The 22,993-nt window shown below is 45.1% G+C and overlaps 1 pseudogene; it reads right to left on the bottom strand.

Annotated features, from left to right (window-relative positions):
- Window positions 1-2,649: 2,649 nt before the first annotated feature.
- Window positions 2,650-20,356, bottom strand: LOC121576348 (annotated as a pseudogene).
- Between the last annotated feature and the right edge of the window lie 2,637 nt (window positions 20,357-22,993).

The raw sequence follows: 22,993 nt of genomic DNA, 5'->3' as shown, positions 1-22,993 counted from the left end.
CTATGGGAAAAAATTAATGGTGGAAAAACGATTGGAACCATTTCCTGTTTGACCGCTTAGGTTTTATGGGTATTATCACACTCCACTGTAACACTTTATAGAGGGGTTGGTTGTTTAGCAACAAAACTGGCATGCAACTATGGGGCAAAATAGACAGGGTTTGACTTAGACAACATGTAAACTATATTTAGTCTCTAAATGTTTAATGCAAACATAAATACATTTGAACAATGAACTCGTCTCAAATACATTGTTACAGTTGTTGTTGGTTAGCTAGGTAGCGAATTTTAGTCATTGTATAGACATGATATCAGTCAAAACACAAAACAAGACATGGTATCAATAACACCATACAACGAGCGAAATATGCCATAGAGCCACGATCCCCACATGGCAGCTTGTTGTTAGCTGAGGTACAGAATCATAACAAGATACACGACTTCCGCCATCGATGCGCGAGCATCATTTTCGGGACGCCAGCCAACCCTTCTAAGTGGCCCTGGTCAAAAGTAGTACACTAGCCTACATAGGGAATAGGGTGCCATTTTGGACGAATTTATGAAGGTGCTGTCATAACCTTTGACCCCCATTTGACCCACTGTACCTTTAGCCAACTCTCATGACTCCCTCGGCCATATACTTTCTAGTTTGATATTACAGCATGAATAGCACATTATTTCATTTGTTAAACAATATTAACAGAATTAATTGTAATTATTAAAAATAAAAATATAAATATTCCACAGTAATTAATATAATTGAAGATTTAAAAATATATAATATGTTACCTGAACTTTATTCTCCATCTCCTTGCAAAATCAGCACATTTCGTCGCCAAAATGAACGCGCATCCAAAGCGAAAACAAACGCAATTCCAGCACTTCCAGCGGTTTTTGATCGGTTTCAACGCTTATCAGTGATGACGTGAATAATGCTGTACAGATTTGACGCACTTTCGATCTGCGTGCTGATGCAACACTCTGTGTTGTTGAAAGCTCACGTATGGAAATCCCTGCGAGTTGTAAACAAATGTAGGCTATTGTTGCCCTTAAAACTGTAATGTTGAGGACGCCATGAAAAATAAAATACATAACCCACACCGTTAGGCCAAGGTACATGCAATATTCATCACTTTGCAATAGACTTTTTGTTCCTTTTTGTATGTAGCCTTTCTTTTGGGATTAGCACCACTGTCACCTAGAAATTGATACTGCGGTTGTCACATAAAACAGATAACCCATAGTTCATTATTAAATAACATAACCATTTCTTATTTTATTACTCATAAAATGTACAGCAATTTCAGATATGAAAGAATTCATGGGAGTTTCAACTCAGTCACTATTTCATATGTACATGCAGTTTCATCTTTTAAAGAAAAAAAGGACACGAAAAAACCTGTGAACCTCCTGATCCTGATTTGACGAACATAGCATATGTATTGTACATATTTCCAGTTAAAATTATTTTCAAAAAGAGACAAAAACGGGGTTTGAACAAGCAATCACATAAAAGGATTGAGTGGTTTCATTTTTTTGAAGCAGTTAACAAGCAAAACCTGTCAAAATACATTGATTATAAGACCAAGACAAATAATATATATATTTTTTTTCAACAGAAGAAAATCTAAATGCTGCTGTCCTACCATTGGTTTACAGTGTTTCTCCTCTCCAAGGGAGGCATGTTTTCCCCCTCGTATGCCTCGGAATAGTATCAGTGCTTTTCACAAACGTTGTAGTACTTAGTGTGCATCATTGTTTTCGCTCATACAGCTGCCCCTACTCTCCTAACCTCCCCTCAGTAACTAAAAAGGCACAAAATGATGACATAAATATCACAAGAAAGAATACATGAATTAATAATTTACTTTCTAAAATATTTTCTAGAGGGCAAAGGACAGGTAGGTTTAATAAACGCAAATGTAAAAAGTCCTGTCGCTCACATACAAATGCAAAATCTAAATGGCACCCTATTCTTTATAGAGTACACTACTTTTGACCAGAACCCTATGGCCCTGGTCAAAAGTAGTGTACTATAAAGGGAATAGGGTGCCATTGGGGATGGAAATTCTTTTGAAATTACTCATGAGAGCAAATACTACGATTCTTTGGTTCCCACAGAGGGTCAGGAGCTTAAGACATGAATGATATTATTAAAATGTTTGTTCATAAAAAAATAAATGATTTCCCTCCTCCCACATGGATTACAGACAAGAGGCTAGGTGCGTTCTGACTGTCTTAGTGCGGATAAACATGACCATCACTCTCATAAAACTTAAATGAAACATCACTCCTTATGTTTTTTTCTCAGCCCAAAACGCTCAATCCCATTTCTACTGTCAAAACAGGTTTTGAAAAGGCTTCTTCCACATCTTTTGGTCCATGTCTGTTTTTTCACTCAGTGAAGTGCTACTATCCCCTTGGACTACAGGTTATTGCCGCCATAAGGTGTCCGTCTGTCTGTTGGCTGGACAGTTTCACCGTTTAGGACCTTTGTGGGTAAAGGTAAAGGTGGGGTATAGCAGCAGCAGTTCCAGGTCCAAGTCCAGTATCTGCTGGAAGGACACCTGGTGGGTACGAGAGGATGAGTGTGGCCAGCCAGCCTGTTGTGCCTCCCCCCTCTCCCTCCCTCCATTTCTCTCTCCCAACTGCGGGACTCTTAAGGCTCCTGTGCGGACTGTCTCGGCTCGTGCCCTCCCAAAGCTGGCTGTGGTGATTTAAGACACGGTGTGTATGTGTGGATTTGTTTGTGGCCTCTGCCCCACTTCACTGTCCATCCGCCTGCCCTTGGCTCCCCTCCTGGGCAGCGACCACCACCCCCCTCAGTATGTCTCTGAGTCTGAGTCGTTGAGTTCCTCATCCTTGTAGAAGCCTCCATCGTGGTCGCGGTGGCCGATGTTGTTGAAGCTGCAGTAGGAGCTGTGCTCGCTGCGCAGCACGGGCAGGCTGTCGAAGGTCACACTCTTGGAGGGGCTGGTGGTGTAGTGGTTAATGGCACTGAAGGACAGGCTGGGCGCCGGGTTGCAGGGGGACACGGGCATCATGGTGGCCAGGATCAGCGCCAGGCAGTCCGCCACGTCTTTGTTGGGGGGCGCAGGCCAAGGCAGGCGTGTAACCTGAGGGGTTCAAACAGAACAGCAGAGGGTCACTTCAGAGCATCACCGTTTACTATAACACTTTTGGTGAAAAACATGAAATAACAGCAGGCTAGGAGATACAAAGTTAAGACAATAACCAAGCAGTGGACTAGAGAGAAACATTTGTGGACACATTGAGAAGAGAAGTACAGAAGAAAAACGGTGTTAGCGTTATGGATCTTACTATTCTCATCGACTGCTAGCACGCTAGCACCCTTCACTAGTAGCTCCTGAACCACCACCGCCAGACCATTTCTGGCTGCAACGTTAACGGCCTGAGGAGAAAGTACCGCCAGATTAGCCAGCAGCAAATGAGGATACCTCCCAAATGCCAGACTATTCCCTATATAGTGCACTTCTTCTAATTCTTCTGGCCCAATTAATACAGCTGAACCATACGTACGCCTGTAAGGCTGCGTTAGTCGAGTTGATGAGGTTCCTGTCTGTAATCTTCTCCAATATCAACAAGGCACTGGTTTCATGCCCCTTTAAAAACCAGAGTCAAACATGTCAGACCAAAATTTCAACCAGAGAGAGCCAACTGTTCAGATGAACGCCATCTTCATGTGGGGATGCTCACCTTACTGCAGGCCAGATGAAGAGCAGTGTTCTTGACTGCAGAGTCCTGCAGGGTGAGCTCTGCTTTGGCACTGCTCACCAACAGCTCTGACACAGACAGAGAAACATAAAGAAACTCAATTAGGAAATTAAGCGACTTATTAAAATGTAAAACAGACATGTTGAACTTAAGCCGGCTGGGCGAGGCAAAGCGGAGGAGAGGGGGGCTGCGTACCGACAGCGTTGGTTTGTCCGTTCTCAGCAGCCATCATGAGGGAGGTCTTCCCGGAGGCATCGGGGGAGTTGACCTAGGGCGTGCGGGCTAGCAGCAGCTGAAGACACTCCACGTGGTCCGTGAAAGCCGCCGCATGCAGGGGGGGTCCTGGAGAGAGAGGAAACTTATTTCACCGATATCATGTAGGACTGTTATAAACAAGTTTGTTCAATTAACCCTGTTTATACCATAGAAATATAAAATCACTAATAGATGTATTAAAAGTAATCTACAATCCCTCATCCAACCCCAGAGGTCATTTTATTCCCAAGACAACATTATTCTCCAGAAGAAAAGGACTTTGTCATGTGCTGTAGTTACCCGTTCTTGGTGTCAGTGGCGTTGACAATGGCCGGCCCCAGAGTGTCAATCAGCATCTCTGCAGCCCCCTCGTTGTCATTGATCACAGCACAGTGGAGGGGGGCTGAACGAAGTTGCCCTCGGTCTTGTGGAAAACCTCCTGTTCCAGCAGCACCTCTACACACGTGTCACGGCCTAGTGGAAGATTGATTCATACCGGAAAAAGATGACGTCGCTGCAGACCACAACAATACTCTCAGAGAAAGCTACACATCGACAATGGTGAAGTCACAAAATATGTTTTAGCTACAACATATGCTATGTCAATCCCTGACAAAGTCCTGTTTCAGTGTAAGGTCCTCCACTGAGAGTCATAACCCCTAATTCTGTTGTAGTCTTGTTCATTCCCCCACATGGCTCCGTCCACACCAATCGAATGCTTTTCAAGCCACAAGAGGAGGTGAATGAGTGTACACTTCATGGAGGAGAGAACAGAGCTACAGTCCAGTTAGTCAGTACGTACCGCTGTATGTAGGGGTGTAACGATCCATCTACTACATCGATGTTCGATTTATATTCCTATGATCCAACTACATCGATCTGTGCTCGAGTAGTTGGCCTTTTGGACAACATATATCACTCTAACATCGTTTTAAAATGTAATAAATCGATTGTATCGATACTAGGAAATAACCCATTGGATTTAAGCACGTCAGACTTTATATGGATGTTTTTTTCTTAGCACTTTTAATGATAAAGGCTTTAAACATTACTCGATTCAGTCTGCCTATCCGTGGACGTCATCGCCCCACGCCAGCAGCAGCGCAAAGGCGCAAAGACAACAAAACATAGCATGGCGGACGACAGAGGAGAAGCCGACGAGCGAGAAATTATCAAGCCACCATTGCGGTCCTTACAAGAAACAGGAATCTAGGAAACTTCACCTGCACTGTCCAGTATCCAGGTATTTATTTCAGTCACACTGGTTGAATTTTTGGCTAAAAGGTTACTGAATCGATTTCAAGTCACTGAATCGTTTCGGATCGTATCGTTCTAAATGAACAAATCGTGATACAAATCGAATCGTTACACCCCTAGTTGTATGGCCTGCCTAATTCAGGGACATGTTTACGGTGCTGAAGAGAGAAAATCAGAAAAGATCTAGTGTTCCGTTAGTCCAGTACGTACCGTTGTAGCAGGCCCAGTGTAGTGGCGTGTAGCCCTGGTTGTCTGTGATGACGGGGAGGGTCTCCACTGACTGGGCGGGCGTGTAGGAGCCCCCCCCAGCACCCCCGATGTGTCCGGATGCCGCCACCAGGTGGACAGGGTCCGCCCTACAGTCCCGAACCAGGAAGCTGGCGCCGTGTTGCAGCAGGGCCTCCACACACTCTCATGACCCGTCAACGCCTGGGAGGAAGGGCGGGAGACAAGAATGGATTTGAATAACTAATAATCAATGATATAATAATGAATCATCAATTATTACAAATGATGTCTGGAGACAGGTCCCCTACAGGGATGAATACACCACTACCCATGGACAACTACTTTTCTGAAGATAATATGTATATTTGAGCCTCCCCGTCTCTTTCTGTGTGTGGAGCGCATACAGCCAGCTCTCCTCCTCACCCCTCTGTGTAGCGCTGTTCTGCCCCACTTGTCTTTGGCTTCTACGCTGGCTCCCTTTGTTGAGCAGTGAGTACACAAGTCTGTGTGTCCGCTCAGCACCGACAGCATCAGAGGGGTTCTGATACACAAGACAACAAGGTCATATTACAAACTGGTAATAACCAGGCTGAGTCCCAAATGGCAACCTATTCCTATATGGTACACTACTTTTGACCCGAGCCCATAGGGTTCTGGTTTAAAGTAGTGCACCAAGTAGGGCATAGGGTGCCATTTGGGACGAGAACTAGTGTCAAAATCTCTTTATTTCAGGAATTGTATCCAAAACCCAATTGACTTACTGTCCATTCCCGTCTTGAACGTCCACTGGACTCTGGAGGTCAGCATTTCCAATCAGCAAACGCAAACACTCCGAATGACCGTTGGTAGCTAGAGGAGGATAAACAGAGAGGATATAAGAATGTGAGATGATTGACCATTGGTAGCTAGGAGGAGGATAAACAGAGAGGATATAAGAATGTGAGATGATTGACCGTTGGTAGCTAGAGGAGGCTAAACAGAGAGGATATGAGCTGATTGCTGGACGACTATTACCTTCACATGAACAGACAGATTTCTAGAACAGTGGTATTGGTAGATGACATCCTCATGATGTTAACACAGCAGATAATAAAACATTTTGGGACTGAGGCCCTCGAAGCCTGTCACCTGCTAGCTGTGTACCTGGCTCTGGATAGAAGTCCTGTGCACTGATCTAGGATCAGCTTACCCTCCCCAGATCCTCAGCAATAATGACAAAAATGACCTTAGATCAGTGTGTAGTGGGCATTTTCACACTATGCTATATAATATCCCTAGAGTGGACATTAGCGTCCTAGCAACATGACCAAACAAATGTCCATCTTGGTAAGGAAAACTTTTGAATTACAGAATCTCTAGGTCTTACGTGATATCCTATGCGTACCTGCAGCGTGGATGGGGGTCCTCTTCAGGGTGAAGTCTTTAACCAGGATGGAGGCTCCCTGGTTGATGAGGACGTCAACACACTCCACATGGCCTTTAAAGGCATTCAGGTCCAGAGGGGTGCGCCCCTGGCTGTTCCTCACGTCTAGATCCAGCAGAGACTGAACCAGGACCTCCATAGCATGGTGGTGGCCGTGGTACGCCTGAATGGAAACAAACACACAGTCTGAAGCAAAGTCCAGTGGTATGCCTGAACAGATATACACTCCTAATATAATCAATGTCCTATAGTAGACCAGTGGTATGCCAGAACAGATATACACTCCTAATATAATCAATGTCCTATAGTAGACCAGTGGTATGCCAGAACAGATATACACTCTAATATAATCAATGTCCTATAGTAGACCAGTGGTATGCCTGAACAGAAATACACTCCTAATATAATCAATGTCCTATAGTAGACCAGTGGTGCGCCTGAACAGATATACACTCTTAATATATTCAATGTCCTATAGTAGACCAGTGGTATGCCTGAACAGAAACAGTCCTAGACCTCTAAAGTAGACCAGTGTCTCTCAAATCGGGTGCCCATTTTTTTCTCCCGCCCAGCATCAACATCGAAGGTCCCTGCCAAGCGTGAGATTTAGAAACAAACACACTACTACTCCTCTGTTGGAGGTTGATTAACTCAAATGGCAAAATAAGGAAATCATCCTCATCATCACCGTGTCAAAATATGCATGTATTTTACACTAATCAGGAACAGATAGGAACATGGTGTGTGAGTGTCTGGACAATCAACTTTTTCGTGGAAAAACAACACCATGCCTGCATCCCAGATAGCACCCTATTTCCCATGTAGTGCAGTACTTTTGATCTGGGCCCATAAGGTTCTGGTCAAAAGTAGTGCACTAAATAGGGAATAGGGTGCCATTTGTCATGTGGCGAGACCCCTACAGGAGCAGGTAGGCTTTACTCACAGCTAAGTGTAGGGGGCTGATGGGAGCTCTGACATCAGAGTCGTTCAGGATGTCTGTCCCTGAGGTTTCCATTAGCTGGGGGAAAGACAAGGACGGGCCAGTTTAGACTTGTAACATATTTACTTTGAAGGTTAGTCTAGTAGCATGTTTCATGTTGTAAATCTCAGTGACCAGCCCCTGCAGACATACTGGGGTGTTGCATTCGTATCTTAAACAAGCTAGTGTGAGGAAAAGTAACCAACTGGTACTTACCACATCTAAAGGTGTTTCACTTGCAATCTGGAAAAAGAACATCAAGAGTGACGATGCGGCCACGACAAACATGCAACCACACCTTAAAACCTACTGAATATCAACGTCTGTCCCAAATGGCACCCTATTCCCTATATAGTGCATTACTTTTGACCAGAGCCCTATGGGCCCTACATCCATTTGGGACGCAGACAAAATGGTCTGTGAATGCAGGGCGTCTAGTCCCCTGTGGTTCTGACTCACCAGCTCCAGACAGAGGCGGTGTCCGTACGCAGACGCGTAATGGACTGCGTTGTAGCCCTGATTGTCCCTGATCCCTGGGTTAGCGTCGTTTCGCAGCAAATATTCCAGACACCTAGAGGTCAGAGGTCAAGAGTTCACTAATCATTATACCAACATCAAGACAGACAGATAAGCAAGCAGAGACACTTTCCCAAAGGAGACGTGGCCAAGCTTTCACACTGCAGATTTAACACTAGTATGTATTCAAACACGGCCAACAACATACTCTAGACTACAGTGAAATGTGAAAGGTCATGGCACCACAACATACTCTCCAGACTACAGTGAAATGTGAAAGGTCATGGCACCACAACATACTCTCCAGACTACAGTGAAAGGTCATGGCACCACAACATACTCTCCAGACTACAGTGAAATGTGAAAGGTCATGGCACCACAACACACACAACAGTAAGAGAGGTGTGAGACGTACTTTCCGTCTGTGTCGGAGGCAGCAGCGTAGTGGAGCGGGGTGCAACCCCTTTTATCCAGATCGTTCACACTGGCCCCAGACCCCACCAAGGCAAACAGACACTGGTAGTTACAATTGGCTGCCGCATAATGCAGAGGACTCCTAGAAGAACGCACAGAAACCATTCAACATCAACAACAGAAACAGCTTATTGGAGCTGTAAAACATTTACATTTTACATTTACGTCATTTAGCAGACACTCTTATCCAGTGCGACTTACAGGAGCAATTAGCGTTAAGTGCCTTGCTGCAGTGCACATAGACACATTTTTCACCTAGTCAGCTAGGGGATTTGAACCAGCAACCTTTCGGTTACTGACCCAACGCTCTTAACCGCTAGGCTACCTGCCGCCCAATATTTCCCCTAATAATTCCTATATGCCCCTATACTATATTCCCCATTATCATAAAGATCACATATGAAAGTTATTTGATGCCACAGACAGACCTTCCGAAGCTGTCCTTTCTGTTGAAGTCTGCCCCTGTGTTGAGCAGCAGATTCAGACAGTCCAGGTTCCTGGTAACAAGATATCAAGTTCAGAAAGGCCTCGTACATCTGAGCTATCAGGTGAATGGTAACAAGATATCAAGTTCAGAAAGGCTCTCGTACATCTGAGCTATCAGGTGGATGGTAACAAGATATCAAGTTCAGAAAGGCCCTTTCACATCTGAGCTATCAGGTGGATGGTAACAATGAGAACCTTAAAGAAAAGAGAAACCCGTACACTGCTCTTGCTAGTATCACTGTTTTTATAATGCTAATAAAAGCAATAATAAAAAGTTATACTAGCAAGAACAGTTTGCAGGTTTCTCTTCTCTTTCAAGAAGATATAAAGACAATTTAGACCAGAGCGCAAGTCAATACCACCATGGCATGGAACCACATTATACAGAAATGATACCGCACTAATGATCTATACGATTTTTTTATACTGCTAAACAATGTGAAATGTAAGAGTGTGAATATGTGTTTGTTCTTTCTGGTGGCTTTCCAGTTCATGAACTAAATATTCCTTGGTGTAAAGCCTGGACCAGTCCACTCACCCAACAGCTGCTGCAGCATGTAAACAGGTCCTTCCAAAGTCGTCAGGGGTGTCTATATCAAAGCCTGATGAGAGGAGCTTCCGACAGCAGTCAGAGAACCCACTGAGAGCAGACAGGTGGAGGCGGAACATCCCATGGACGCCTCGCCTGCAACACATTTTTACATTTTAGACTTTAAGCAGACACTCTTATCCAGAGCGACTTACAGTTGATTCAGCTAAGATTGGAAACAGCACCACATCACAGTCCTCATTAAACCCCCACAGCAGATCAACACATCAGCATGCTGCAATGCCCTGTCTATCAACCCCCACACACCACAATGTGTTGAGCATAGTCTCCAAGCGGGAATTCGGTCAATGACAGAATTGCAGATGCATGTTGCATTTTTGCTGGAAACTGTGTGTGTTCTCACTTGGCTGTGTCAGCTCCGTTCGTGATGAGTGTATTGATGAGTAACTCATGGCCGTAGCGAGCAGAGATGTGCAGAGGTGTGTTTCCATTCTTTTCTTCACAGTCGATCTCAGCACCTACAGAACACACACACACACACACACAGACACACACAGACACACACACACACACACACACATACACACACACAGACACACACACACGTCAACCACTTGACCCTAGAGGCCTCATGAAGCTTCATGTTCAACCACATTGCAAGTAACATTGCTCTGTGCCAGTGAATCATGGTTTGAAGACAAAAGACAATGCTGAAGAGCCTACTGGTTCATATATATTCAGTTGAGAGCATTCACAGCGACTCACCATTCTGGATGATGGCTTGAGATCTGGAGAAGCGTCCGTGGATGGCCGTCATGTGGAGGGGGGGTCTTTCCATCTTTACTCTGCAGATAGAAAGACAAAGATGGTTCACACGGCAGTCTGTGCTGCTGACCACAGGCAAAATCAAACACGTATTGGAGGAGCGCTTGATGGCATTTAGTTTGCATTGTTAGGCCTATTCCATTGGTATTTGAATGTAGACCAGGGCCAAATACTAAGCCATGTGCTGCGTCAGTGTGTCGTCCCAAATGGCACCCTATTTATAAGTACACTACTTTTTGAACCAAAGTAGTGTACTTATAAAGGGAACAGGGTGCCATTTGGGACACAGGCAGTGTCATCACGGCTCCTTGCTCTATGGGCCCCTGGTCAAAAGTAGTGCACTACATAGGGAATAGGGTGTTATTTAGTTCAGACACAGTGTTGGTCATCCGGTCTCCCTCACCTTGATGTTGACGAGGGGCCCCGTTGCCCACCAGCAGCTCCAGGCAGAGCGCCCCCATGGCGCGAGGCGGCCGTGAAGTGGGAGTGGGGCGAAACCCTTCTCGTACACCTGGTTCACGTTGGCGCCACACTCGATCAGCTCATTCACCACCACATCCTGCCCGTTGTAGCATGCCACGTGGAGGGGGGTGTTACCGTACCCATTGGGCTAATTTATCTGGAGGGAGCAAGGGAGGGAAAAGAGTGGAGAGAGAGAGAGGGGGGGAACAAAACAATACATTCCTGATCAGGTCACTTGGTTCTGAAAACCCCCTGGTCCAACCTCTCGCTCTTCATTACTTGGTTCTGAAAACCCCCTGGTCCAACCTCTCTCTCTTCATTACTTGGTTATGAAAACCCCCTGGTCCAACCTCTCTCTCTTCATTACTTGGTATGAAAACCCCCTGGTCCAACCTCTCTCTCTTCATTACTTGGTTCTGAAAACCCCCTGGTCCAACCTCTCTCTCTTCATTACTTGGTTCTGAAAACCCCCTGGTCCAACCTCTCTCTCTTCATTACTTGGTTATGAAAACCCCTGGTCCAACCTCTCTCTCTTCATTACTTGGTTATGAAAACCCCCTGGTCCAACCTCTCTCTTCATTACTTGGTTATGAAACCCCCTGGTCCAACCTCTCTCTCTTCATTACTTGGTTCTGAAACCCCCTGGTCCAACCTCTCTCTCTTCATTACTTGGTTCTGAAACCCCCCTGGTCCAACCTCTCTCTCTTCATTACTTGGTTATGAAAACCCCCTGGTCCAACCTCTCTCTTCATTACTTGGTTCTGAAACCCCCTGGTCCAACCTCTCTCTCTTCATTACTTGGTTCTGAAACCCCCTGGTCCAACCTCTCTCTCTTCATTACTTGGTTATGAAAACCCCCTGGTCCAACCTCTCTCTCTTCATTACTTGGTTATGAAAACCCCTGGTCCAACCTCTCTCTCTTCATTACTTGGTTATGAAAACCCCCTGGTCCAACCTCTCTCTCTTCATTACTTGGTTGTGAAAACCCCCTGGTCCAACCTCTCTCTTCATTACTTGGTTATGAAAAACCCCTGGTCCAACCTCTCTCTTCATTACTTGGTTATGAAAACCCCCTGGTCCAACCTCTCTCTTTCATTACTTGGTTATGAAAAACCCCTGGTCCAACCTCTCTCTCTTCATTACTTGGTTATGAAAACCCCCTGGTCCAACCTCTCTCTCTTCATTACTTGGTTATGAAAACCCCCTGGTCCAACCTCTCTCTCTTCATTACTTGGTTATGAAAAACCCCCTGGTCCAACCTCTCTCTCTTCATTACTTGGTTATATAAACCCCCTGGTCCAACCTCTCTCTCTTCATTACTTGGTTATGAAAACCCCCTGGTCCAACCTCTCTCTCTTCATTACTTGGTTATGAAAACCCCCTGGTCCAACCTCTCTCTTCATTACTTGGTTATGAAAAACCCCTGGTCCAACCTCTCTCTCTTCATTACTTGGTTATGAAAACCCCCTGGTCCAACCTCTCTCTTCTTCATTACTTGGTTATGAAAACCCCCTGGTCCAACCTCTCTCTCTTCATTACTTGGTTCTGAAAACCCCTGGTCCAACCTCTCTCTCTTCATTACTTGGTTATGAAAACCCCCTGGTCCAACCTCTGTCTCTTCATTACTTGGTTCTGAAAACCCCTGGTCCAACCTCTCTCTCTTCATTACTTGGTTATAGAAAACCCCCTGGTCCAACCTCTCTCTCTTCATTACTTGGTTCTGAAAACCCCCTGGTCCAACCTCTCTCTCTTCATTACTTGGTTATGAAAACCCCTTGGTCCAACCTCTCTCTTTCATTACTTGGTTCTGAAAACCCCCTGGTCCAACCTCTCTCTCTTCATTACTTGGTTCTGAAACCCCCTGGTCCAACCTCTTCTCTTCATTACTTGGTTATGAAAACCCCCTGGTCCAACCTCTCTCTCTTCATCACTTGGTTATGAAAACCCCCTTGGTCCAACCTCTCTCTTCTTCATTACTTGGTTATGAAAACCCCCTGGTCCAACCTCTCTCTCTTCATTACTTGGTTATGAAAACCCCCTGGTCCAACCTCTCTCTCTTCATTACTTGGTTATGAAACCCCCTGGTCCAACCTCTCTCTTTCATTACTTGGTTATGAAAACCCCCTGGTCCAACCTCTCTCTCTTCATTACTTGGTTCTGAAAACCCCCTGGTCCAACCTCTCTCTTCATTACTTGGTTATGAAAACCCCTGGTCCAACCTCTCTCTCTTCATTACTTGGTTATGAAAACCCCCTGGTCCAACCTCTCTCTCTTCATTACTTGGTTATGAAAACCCTGGTCCAACCTCTCTCTCTTCATTACTTGGTTCTGAAAACCCCTGGTCCAACCTCTCTCTCTTCATTACTTGGTTATGAAAACCCCTGGTCCAAATCACTGGCTCTAACCTCTCTCTCTTCATTACTATTATGAAAACCCCTACACATTTGAATGCGTGTTGACTCACATCCACACCAAGGTCCAGGAGGTACTTGACCACACTGATCATTCCACTGGAGGCTGCAGAGTGGAGAGGGGTGTAGGCCTTCTTGTTTTTACAGGACACCTCTGATCCATGAGAGGCCAGCAGTTTCACCACCTCAATGTGCCCTATGGTAGAGAGAGAAGGGGAGGGATAAATAGAGAGAGAGAGAGAGAGAGAGAGAGAGAGAGAGAGAGAGAGAGAGAGAGAGAGAGGGGAGGGAGATAGTAAGGGGGTTAAGAGAGAAACAGAGATACAAACACAGAGAGATAGGCAGAGAGAGGGAGAGAATAGATTAGTTTACAGTGGTACACAGCACCATAAGCAACACCTACATCATGTTAGTACAACTGAAAACATCTAATCAACCTACTTAGTACATGATTCTGACATAATAACACACTAGACGTGGCTCATACAGCTGAGCTGTGAGACTAACACACAGTCCATTCATTCATTCATTCATTGGTATAAAGGACATTAGTCAGAATGTAAATGATGTGGTAAACTCATCACCCATGTAAGCAGCCCAGTGGATTGCTCGGCGATCCTTCTTGTCAAAGGCATTAATGTTGGCTCCTCTGGAGAGAAGCAGCCTCACCATCTAACAGGGAGAGGAGAGAGAAACAAAACACAGGTTGAGGAAAACTAAACAGCAAAATCCGCTAAATCTGGCTTCAAAGCCTTCCCTTTAAAATTATATATTTTGTATTCACAATGAATGAAAGATAACATGTAAAGACATGGTACATTTCTCCCCTTTTAGTCCCCCTTTGACCTCCCCTCCCCCAGAATGCCTCCAAACACATTTAAAAAGAAAGGGAAAGTAATTGAGTTACATGTCAGAAAACAAAACAAAAGTATACAACAACGTTACTTCAAGCAAAAAATGTAATAGCCTAACAATTTCAGGTGATTAAGTGATTTTATAGGCCTATATGCAGTAATCTCAAGGTGGGGCCAAGAGTACTAATCTGGAGGAAGTGTTTGGAGCTGTTCAAAATAGGATATCATCGGGTCCCAGGAGGAATAAAATGAGTTGGTTGACCCTCGAATGGTAACTTCATTTTTTTCTCATTTTAGGAACAGCTTCAGATCTTTGAGCCAAAGAGAGGCTAAGGGAGGATTGATAGATTTCCAATCCAATAAAATCCTTCTGCGGGCTAACATGGAGGCAAAGGCAATGGCATCTAGCTGTCTATTGGTCAGAGAAGGATTGTTGTTTGGTACTCCAAAAATAGCAATTTCTGCACTAGGCTGCAACTTTATATCAAATGCTTCAGAAAGGGTTTTAAATAGTGGACAAATAATCTGCCAGACGGGGACAGGACCAGAACATGTGGGTCAAGTCCGCCAAGGAGCTTTTACACCTGTCACATGTACCATCAATATTTGGGTAGAATTTGGACAATCTGGCCTTACTGAAATGGATACGGTAAAGTACCTTAAACTGTATAAGGCTGAGCCGGGCACAAGAGGAGCTTCCATTTACCCTCAGTAAGGCATTTCACACTCAGATCGGATTTTATTCAAAGCCTCCTCTGAACAAACTCAAGCATACAACTAGGGCTGTGATGGTCATGGAACTTCAGGTGTCGGTGATTGGCGTGTCTTATGTACGTGGTCATCGACAAAACTGACAGCTGACAGGGGGCGGGACGGACATTAGCAAAGGAAAACATTAGCGCGTTTAGGCCAGTCTTGCTCTCAAGTTTGGGAAGCTAATTTTCTCCATGAAAAATATCAAGCATTCCATGCATCATCACATTTGCAAACTTATAAAAAAATAAATAAAATTGTTCACCTTTATTTAACCAGGTAAGCCAGTTGAGAACAAGTTCTCATTTACAACTGCGACCTGGCCAAGATAAAGCAAAGCAGTGCGATAAAAACAACACAGAGTTACATTTGGGGTAAAAAAAACATAAAGTCAAAAATACAACAGAAAATATATATACAGTGTGTGCAAATGTAGCAAGTTATGGAGGTAAGGCAATAAATAGGCTATAGTGCAGAATAATTACAATAGTATTAACACTGGAATTGTCACGAGTTGCTAAGCCAGAACCCAGAAGCAGACCAGGACAAGGTAAGTTGAAACGAAGGTGAGTGTTTATTTACAATTTCAAGAGTGCTGCTGAATAATCCAGGGAACAGAGCGGGCGGCGTTGATTAGTTGTTGGGGGTGCAGTGGTTGATCCCATCCTGGGTCGGCAGCCGCCCGACCACCAGGCAGAGGTTGGATGAAGGTTCCCGGACGGGTGACTGCAGATGGAACAAAACGGGGTAAGTAAGCAACAAACCAACAAGGTGCAAAAACAACAAAACTAACGCTAGGCTCTAAGACTGATACTCTGGTAAACCTACTGTTCATGGCTAACGATCCGGCAGGGAATGGATGTTAGGCCAGAGCCTAAGAAGGGTGATGATCAGGACCAGGTGTGCAGATTGCTGATGGGATGCAGGTGCGGAAATCAAGAGAGCTCCCCGGAGCGTTCCCGAACCCTCGGGAAACTGGAGATCACGAACAGAAAAACTAGTCACCAGACAGGACCCGACTCAGACTGCCGGGATCGTTACAGGAATGCTAGATGTGCAAGAGATTATGTGCAAATAGAGATACCGGGGTGCAAAAGAGCAAAATAAATAACAATATAGGGATGAGGTAGTTGGGTGGGCTAATTTCAGATGGGCTGTGTACAGGTGCAGTGATCGGTAAGGTGCTCTGACAACTGATGCTTAAAGTTATTGAGGGAGATAAGAGTCTCCAGCTTCAGAGATTTTTGCAATTCGTTCCAGTCATTGGCAGCAGAGAACTGGAAGGAATGGCGGCCAAAGGAGGTGTTGGCTTTGGGAATGACCAGTGAGATATACCTGCTGGAGCGCAGACTACGGGTGGGTGCTGCTATGGTGACCAATGAGCTAAGATAAGGCGGGGATTTGCCTAGCAGTGATTTATAGATGGCCTGGAGCCAGTGGGTTTGACGACGAACATGTAGTGAGGACCAGCCAACAAGAGCGTACAGGTCACAGTGGTGGGTAGTGTATGGGGCTTTGGAGACAAAACGGATGGCACTGTGATAGACTACATCCAGTTTGCTGAGTAGAGTGTTGGAGGCTATTTTGTAAATGACATCGCCGAAGTCAAGGATCGGTAGGATAGTCAGTTTTACGAGGGCATGTTTGGCAGCATGAGTGAAGGAGGCTTTGTTTGCGAAATAGGAAGCCGATTCTAGATTTAACTTTGGATTGGAGATTCTTTATGTGAGTCTGGAAGGAGAGTTTACAGTCTAACCAGACACCTAGGTATTTGTAGTTGTCCACATACTCTAGGTCAGACCCGTCGAGAGTGGTGATTCTAGTCGGGTGGGCGGGTGCCAGCAGCGTTCGATTGAAAAGCATACATTTAGTTTTACTAGTGTTTAAGAGCAGTTGGAGGCTACTGAAGGAGTGTTGTATGGCATTGAAGCTCGTTTGGAGGTTTGTTAACACAGTGTCCAATGAAGGGCCAGATGTATACAAAATGGTGTCGTCTGCGTAGAGGTGGATCTGAGAGTCACCAGCAGCAAGAGCGACATCATTGATATACACGGAGAAAAGTGTCGGCCCAAGAATTGAACCCTGTGGCACCCCCATAGAGACTGCCATAGGTCCAGACAACAGGCCCTCCGATTTGACACACTGAACTCTATCTGAGAAGTAGTTGGTGAACCAGGCGAGGCAGTCATTTGAGAAACCAAGGCTATTTAGTCTGCCAATAAGAATGCGGTGGTTGACAGAGTCGAAAGCCTTGGCCAGGTCGATGAAGACGGCTGCACAGTACTGTCTATTATCAATTGCGGTTATAATATCGCTTTAGGACCTTGAGCGTGGCTGAAGTGCACCATGACCAGCTCGGAACTTATGTAAAATAGCTGACTATTCCTAATGTGATTAGTAAATTGGATAGTCATAATTTAGGCTAATAATATAACTCAATCACAGGCTGTTCAATGCAGCGGGTGGTGGAGTAGGTTTCTTTTCACTGGAAAAATGTGGCCTTTTATTATTTTAAAATCACGCAATTCTACTACACTTTATATGACTAGAGAGATTAGCAGAATCTTTTTTCAACACGACTTTCAAGTGGCACTGACCCAGTGATAAAGACAGTGAATATGCACACTCACCGGGGATATAGCCGATGCCAATAATACTGTTCCCTCAATTAAGTTGAGGATTTTGATCATTAAAAAGACATTAGTATTTTCATCTTCTTCTCTTTGAAGCAATAAGCCAATTGCTTTCCAAACTGTTTTCCCTCCATTGTATTTTGAAAAATTGCGATATGCCTGGTTGAGCCTCTCTTTCACTGACATTCACAACTCAACAGTCATCTATTTGGAAGCCTATTCGCCGCACTTCGCTGCCTTCCGACAGGCTACGCGATTTAAAACAATCCAGAAGAAGCTAATGATCATGCTTTCTGGTATAGTATACACACGTAACATGTAGGATTCCCAGAATATGTTCTATATTCTCATTATTAACTCATTATAATCAGTGGTTTAATTAGAGTATGATTGGCTAAATAAAACAATGGGCCTATGGTAATGCAACATTAAGTGATTCAAGGAAACTAGCCTATTTTGTTTGTTTATTTGCTCGGGCATCTGAATTACAATTATTCATGAACAATAATTTTGCATAGCTTATTCTTTAACATTGAATAGCCTATAAATGGTTATTACAGCTTAGTTATTAAAACTTCATTTCTCACAAGAATGAGGTTGTGAATTGGGAGGTTCAGCTCGGTCTGGGCCTTACTAGGTCCCTCTTTTAAATCGCCAGCTCTGCTAAAAGTGCCCACCAGAGTTCTACATAGGCCTAGAACACGGCCTGTGCTCTGGCTTCACATTGATGGTGACAGCGAGATGGAGATTGTGGCCAAAGCAATTTAGCCAAGGCCAGTTCAGTTGCCTCACTTCAGCCACAATGTTGGCCCTGTTGTCTGTGGCGATACAGGACATTAGATTTTCGTCAAGGGCCCAGTCAAGGAATTCCGGAATGTAGGTTGTTTCCAAACAGTTGGATTTCAGTGTCCAGTCTTTCGTCAGATAGTGCACTGTTAGGTTCATGTAAGGAGTCATATTTACATTTGACCACATGTCCATATTCAGTGCAAAAATAAACAAATCTACGTCCTTTAGCTCTGCCTGAACCTCCCCCTTCACCTTGTTGAACAAGGTAGGGACCGCTGTTTGAGACAAATACTTTCTCCCCGGTAACTCGTATAGTCTGTCAAATTTCCAGAGCATTTATTTGAAGGCGGGTTTCTCCACCGTTCGTAAAGGCACCATTCCTATGACTAAATAACGAGTTCCAGTGTCTGGCAGTGCTCGCCACTTATCGGTGTCCCGTTTGTGGTGCTGGAATTCTTAGTAGGTAGCCTATGGGTTTTGCGCATATTCTGCAAACAGGCTGGCCAAGTCATCTGGTTCTCCATCGTCGTTAGGTGTGAAACTGAAATGTGCCCAAACAGGTTGTTATGGGGTTTTTTTTGCAATGAGAGCCATCTTTTTCACCTCCTCCTCTGATCTACTGTAACAATGAAAAAGGTCAGAGGTGAAGGTCAGAGGTCAGAGGCTACCCACCCACCCCCCAGCCTGTAGGCTATAGATCTAGAGGTACTATAGTTACCCCGGTCCCCACTTTTCACCTTACCCCCCTCTTCAATTAACCTGAATTGACCTTCAAAGATTCTCTCCTATTCGCGCATAGAGCAGATTTGGTGATTGCGGTGCATCAAAAGATAGTCCATCTATTAAACTGTCTATATCTCCTCCAACTAAGTCAGCAAAACAATACCATATAATCAATAGTTAACACTCCCGCTATGGATAAAGTATATCTACATTAAAATAAAGGTGATAAAACATTTTATGGAGAGAAAATCATACTTCTTTTTGGTTTTGACGGTAATTTTATTTTCATGGTGTTCTTCATCCAAAACCGTCAATGTCACGGTTATCCAATTACCGTCACAGCCCTACATACAACCATTGTAAGTAACCGGATGCACAGTAAGCTCAACGTGGGGATAGGGCAGGTATAAAGTGTAGACTACAGTGTGTAATCATGTCCATGCTAATTGCTAACCTCCTGGTGTCCACTGAAGGCTGCATGGTGCAGCGCCGTGCGCCCGGCCCGGTCTGACACGTTCACGTTGCTGAGGAGAGGGACCAGGGCCTCGGCACAGCGGACTGCCTTATTGGCCGCAGCGATGTGGAGCGGCGTTTGCCAGTTCTTGTCCCTGGCGTTCACGTCAGTAGAGTGTTTCAATAACACCTGGACAGCCTCCTACAGGAACACAGTTCAAATCATGTTCAACTTTGTTTAAAGTGCATTTAAAAAATCACAACACACTTAACAGTCAAACACATATGCACAGGAGTGTGTGTGAGGGCTGACAGTATCACTACACGTACCTCACTGCAGGAAGCCAAGGCCCGGTGCAGAGGAGTGAGCCACTTGTTGTCTTTGGCATTTACTCTGGCTCCTGGGACACAGACAGAAAAACAGGTGACAGACCGACAGGGGACAGACCGACAGGGGACACATTCAGTGCCTAACAACACACTATACAATACAAGTAAAATGATATACAACATAATTCTGACAAAATAAATGACATACCTGTACACGAAGAGACAACACACAAAGCTTAGCCCCTTGGTGCAGCCACAGCTCTCGGGCACCTGCGTGAGCACATAGAAACTCACTGTCTAATCAGAGACTTCAACACATTAGTTCCCACAATGAGTTCATCAACCTGCCCATCAACAATAAGCACTGGGACTACATAACAGAAGCCATAAAGTTGAATTTTTTAAGTCACACATGCCCACTGGGCTAGTTTGTTCCCACCACAACCCACCAGGATGATGTCTGAAGGAGCTAGAAAGTTCCCCTCTACCACTCCTGCCTCCCTCAACCGAGGTACAATATCTGCGCGCAGAGTAGTAGCCATGGACCCACTATCTAACATCCCCTTCAGCTCAACTTTATCCTGTACTAGCACAGTGGTGTAAAACAAACTGTCATTCTGAGTAATTCTCATTGTGTTCTGAAAAATGACTGTGTTGTTCTTGGGTACTGACTCACAAAAGTAAGAATAAACAGATTGGATATCATCATCAGTGGAGGAAAAATAAGAATGCCCCACATTGCCCTCCTCAGAACGGAGGCTTTCTAGTTTTCCTGAGACCTGCCAGTCTGTCCACATCCAGGGTTCTGTCGCTGCCCAGCCTCACTACAGTCAAAGCTCATGTGGCCCGGAGAAAAGCACTTGACGCACAGCTGGTGCATCTGACACTGAGCTTTGGTCCAGTGATTAGTGCTTCCACAGTCAGCGCACTCATGCTGAAGTTTGTGGAACTGTTTACGGGGCCCTCTACATTTAACATGTTTAAGTCATTTAGCAGACGCTCTTATCCAGAGCGACTTACAGTTAGTGCATACGTTACTTTTTTTTTCATACCCCCCGTGGGAATCGAACCCACAACCCTGGCGTTGCAAACACCATGCTCTACGAACTGAGCCGGCCATTCCCTCCACTACCCTAGGCGACGCTGGTCCAATTGTGTGCCGCCCCATGGGTCTCCCGGTCGCGGCCGGCTACGACAGAGCCTGGATTCAAACCAGGATCTCTAGTGGCACAGCTAGCACTGCGATGTAGTGCCTTAGACCACTGTGCCACTCACAGACTGAGTATTGCTGACCAGAGCCTTCTCTAACAAAGTCAAAACTTTCTTTAATGTCCCACCCTCAGATACAGATGATGCCTGGTCTGGTTCACGGCCACATTGAGAAAAAGATGACACATTAGGTCTTTTCACAGGACCCACTCCCTCCTGAGGGCAGTCAAAAACAGCAGCAACCTGCTGTGAAAGTTGTGTTCTACATGCTTTACGTTCCCTTAACAGTTCATCCAACCGATCCTGTACCTCACTGGCTGTCCAGTCACGAATGGGTTTGCTCTTGAACACTTGGGCCAACTCTTTATCAGGACAGTTTGCGTACAAACATGACTGCCAATTCTGAGCACTGATTGGGTAAGGTCCTGCCCTCACTCACAAGGTACTGTTCGGCTGCCTCTGCAGCTTTGTTAAGCCTAATCCAGAAATCTATTGGACCCTCATTAGCATATGGTTTGATTGAATAGAAATCAGCTAATGGCATACCTGAGCAGACAGTATCCCCAAAGTGTTGCTTGAAAACACTGAACACCGCCTTAACATCTGTGACAACAAGGTTGTTACGCTTCCAGACTTTGGTCACATCCCGTGCTCTCCCCATGAGCCTAGACATCACCTCCCCAACATTCCCAGACCCAGTGTAACCCCCTCTTCTCTAGGTAGACTTCCATTAACTCCTCCCACTCCAGGACAGAGTACTTATCTGAGCCATCACCCCTAAAAAGAGGTGGAGCACTAACATCTGACTTCACAACCAGATTCAGCTTGGACGCATCAATAAAGGTTGACCCACACTGCTCAGGCAGGGGAAACTGCTGGGGTTGGTGAGGGGACGGGCAGGAGAAAGACTTGAAGCCCCAGGCTGCAGTAAACTCGCTCTGATAGATTCTCCTATCTCTGAACCAATCTGCTTAATAAGGTCACTAAGCTGACTTGGAGCGTCCCATTATCACCGAGTACTGTGGATGATGGTTCATCAAAAGACAGAGGTGGGATACCCTGGTCAGGTGGAACAAACAGCCTACCCTCCCAGTGCTTGCAAACTCAGGACAAGCAAACGCTCTACTCCCAGGAGCTGACTGCACAATTGGTGTAAATGGAAGGACACCCCTCCCTCTACCCACACTAAAATCCACAGCATAACACGTCTTATGGATTTGAGAATCTTCCATGGTTCAACAGAGCACTAAAATACAATGTAATTTAGTGCATTCAAATACCAAAAAAATTAATGCAATAAACAAATTCATCCAAAACATACAAATAAGCACGAATACCTGTATCTAATGAATATTCTACATTCACTTTTACTGTTTACAGTATATATTCACTTACAGTAAGCCATCAACAAATTCACATGCGCAGGTCGTGCACCTCATCCACATGCACAGCTCCGGCGGTCGGCTTGAGCTGACCAGTCGGCAGGTCACGTAATTAGGACACTGCCACAACTGGAATTCTGATGGTTGGATAATTTTTATTCGACCTGCACACGAAGAGACAACACACAATATGTTAGCTCTTGGTGCAGCCACAGCTCTCGGGCACCTTGTCTAGTTGAAGGTTAGGCAAAAACGAACAGGTGCTGC

The sequence above is a fragment of the Coregonus clupeaformis genome, chromosome 26, assembly GCF_020615455.1.
Source record: "Coregonus clupeaformis isolate EN_2021a chromosome 26, ASM2061545v1, whole genome shotgun sequence".
NCBI lineage: Eukaryota > Metazoa > Chordata > Actinopteri > Salmoniformes > Salmonidae > Coregonus > Coregonus clupeaformis.
Note: the sequence above shows the minus strand (reverse complement) of the source record. Positions and strands in the feature narration are given on the sequence as shown.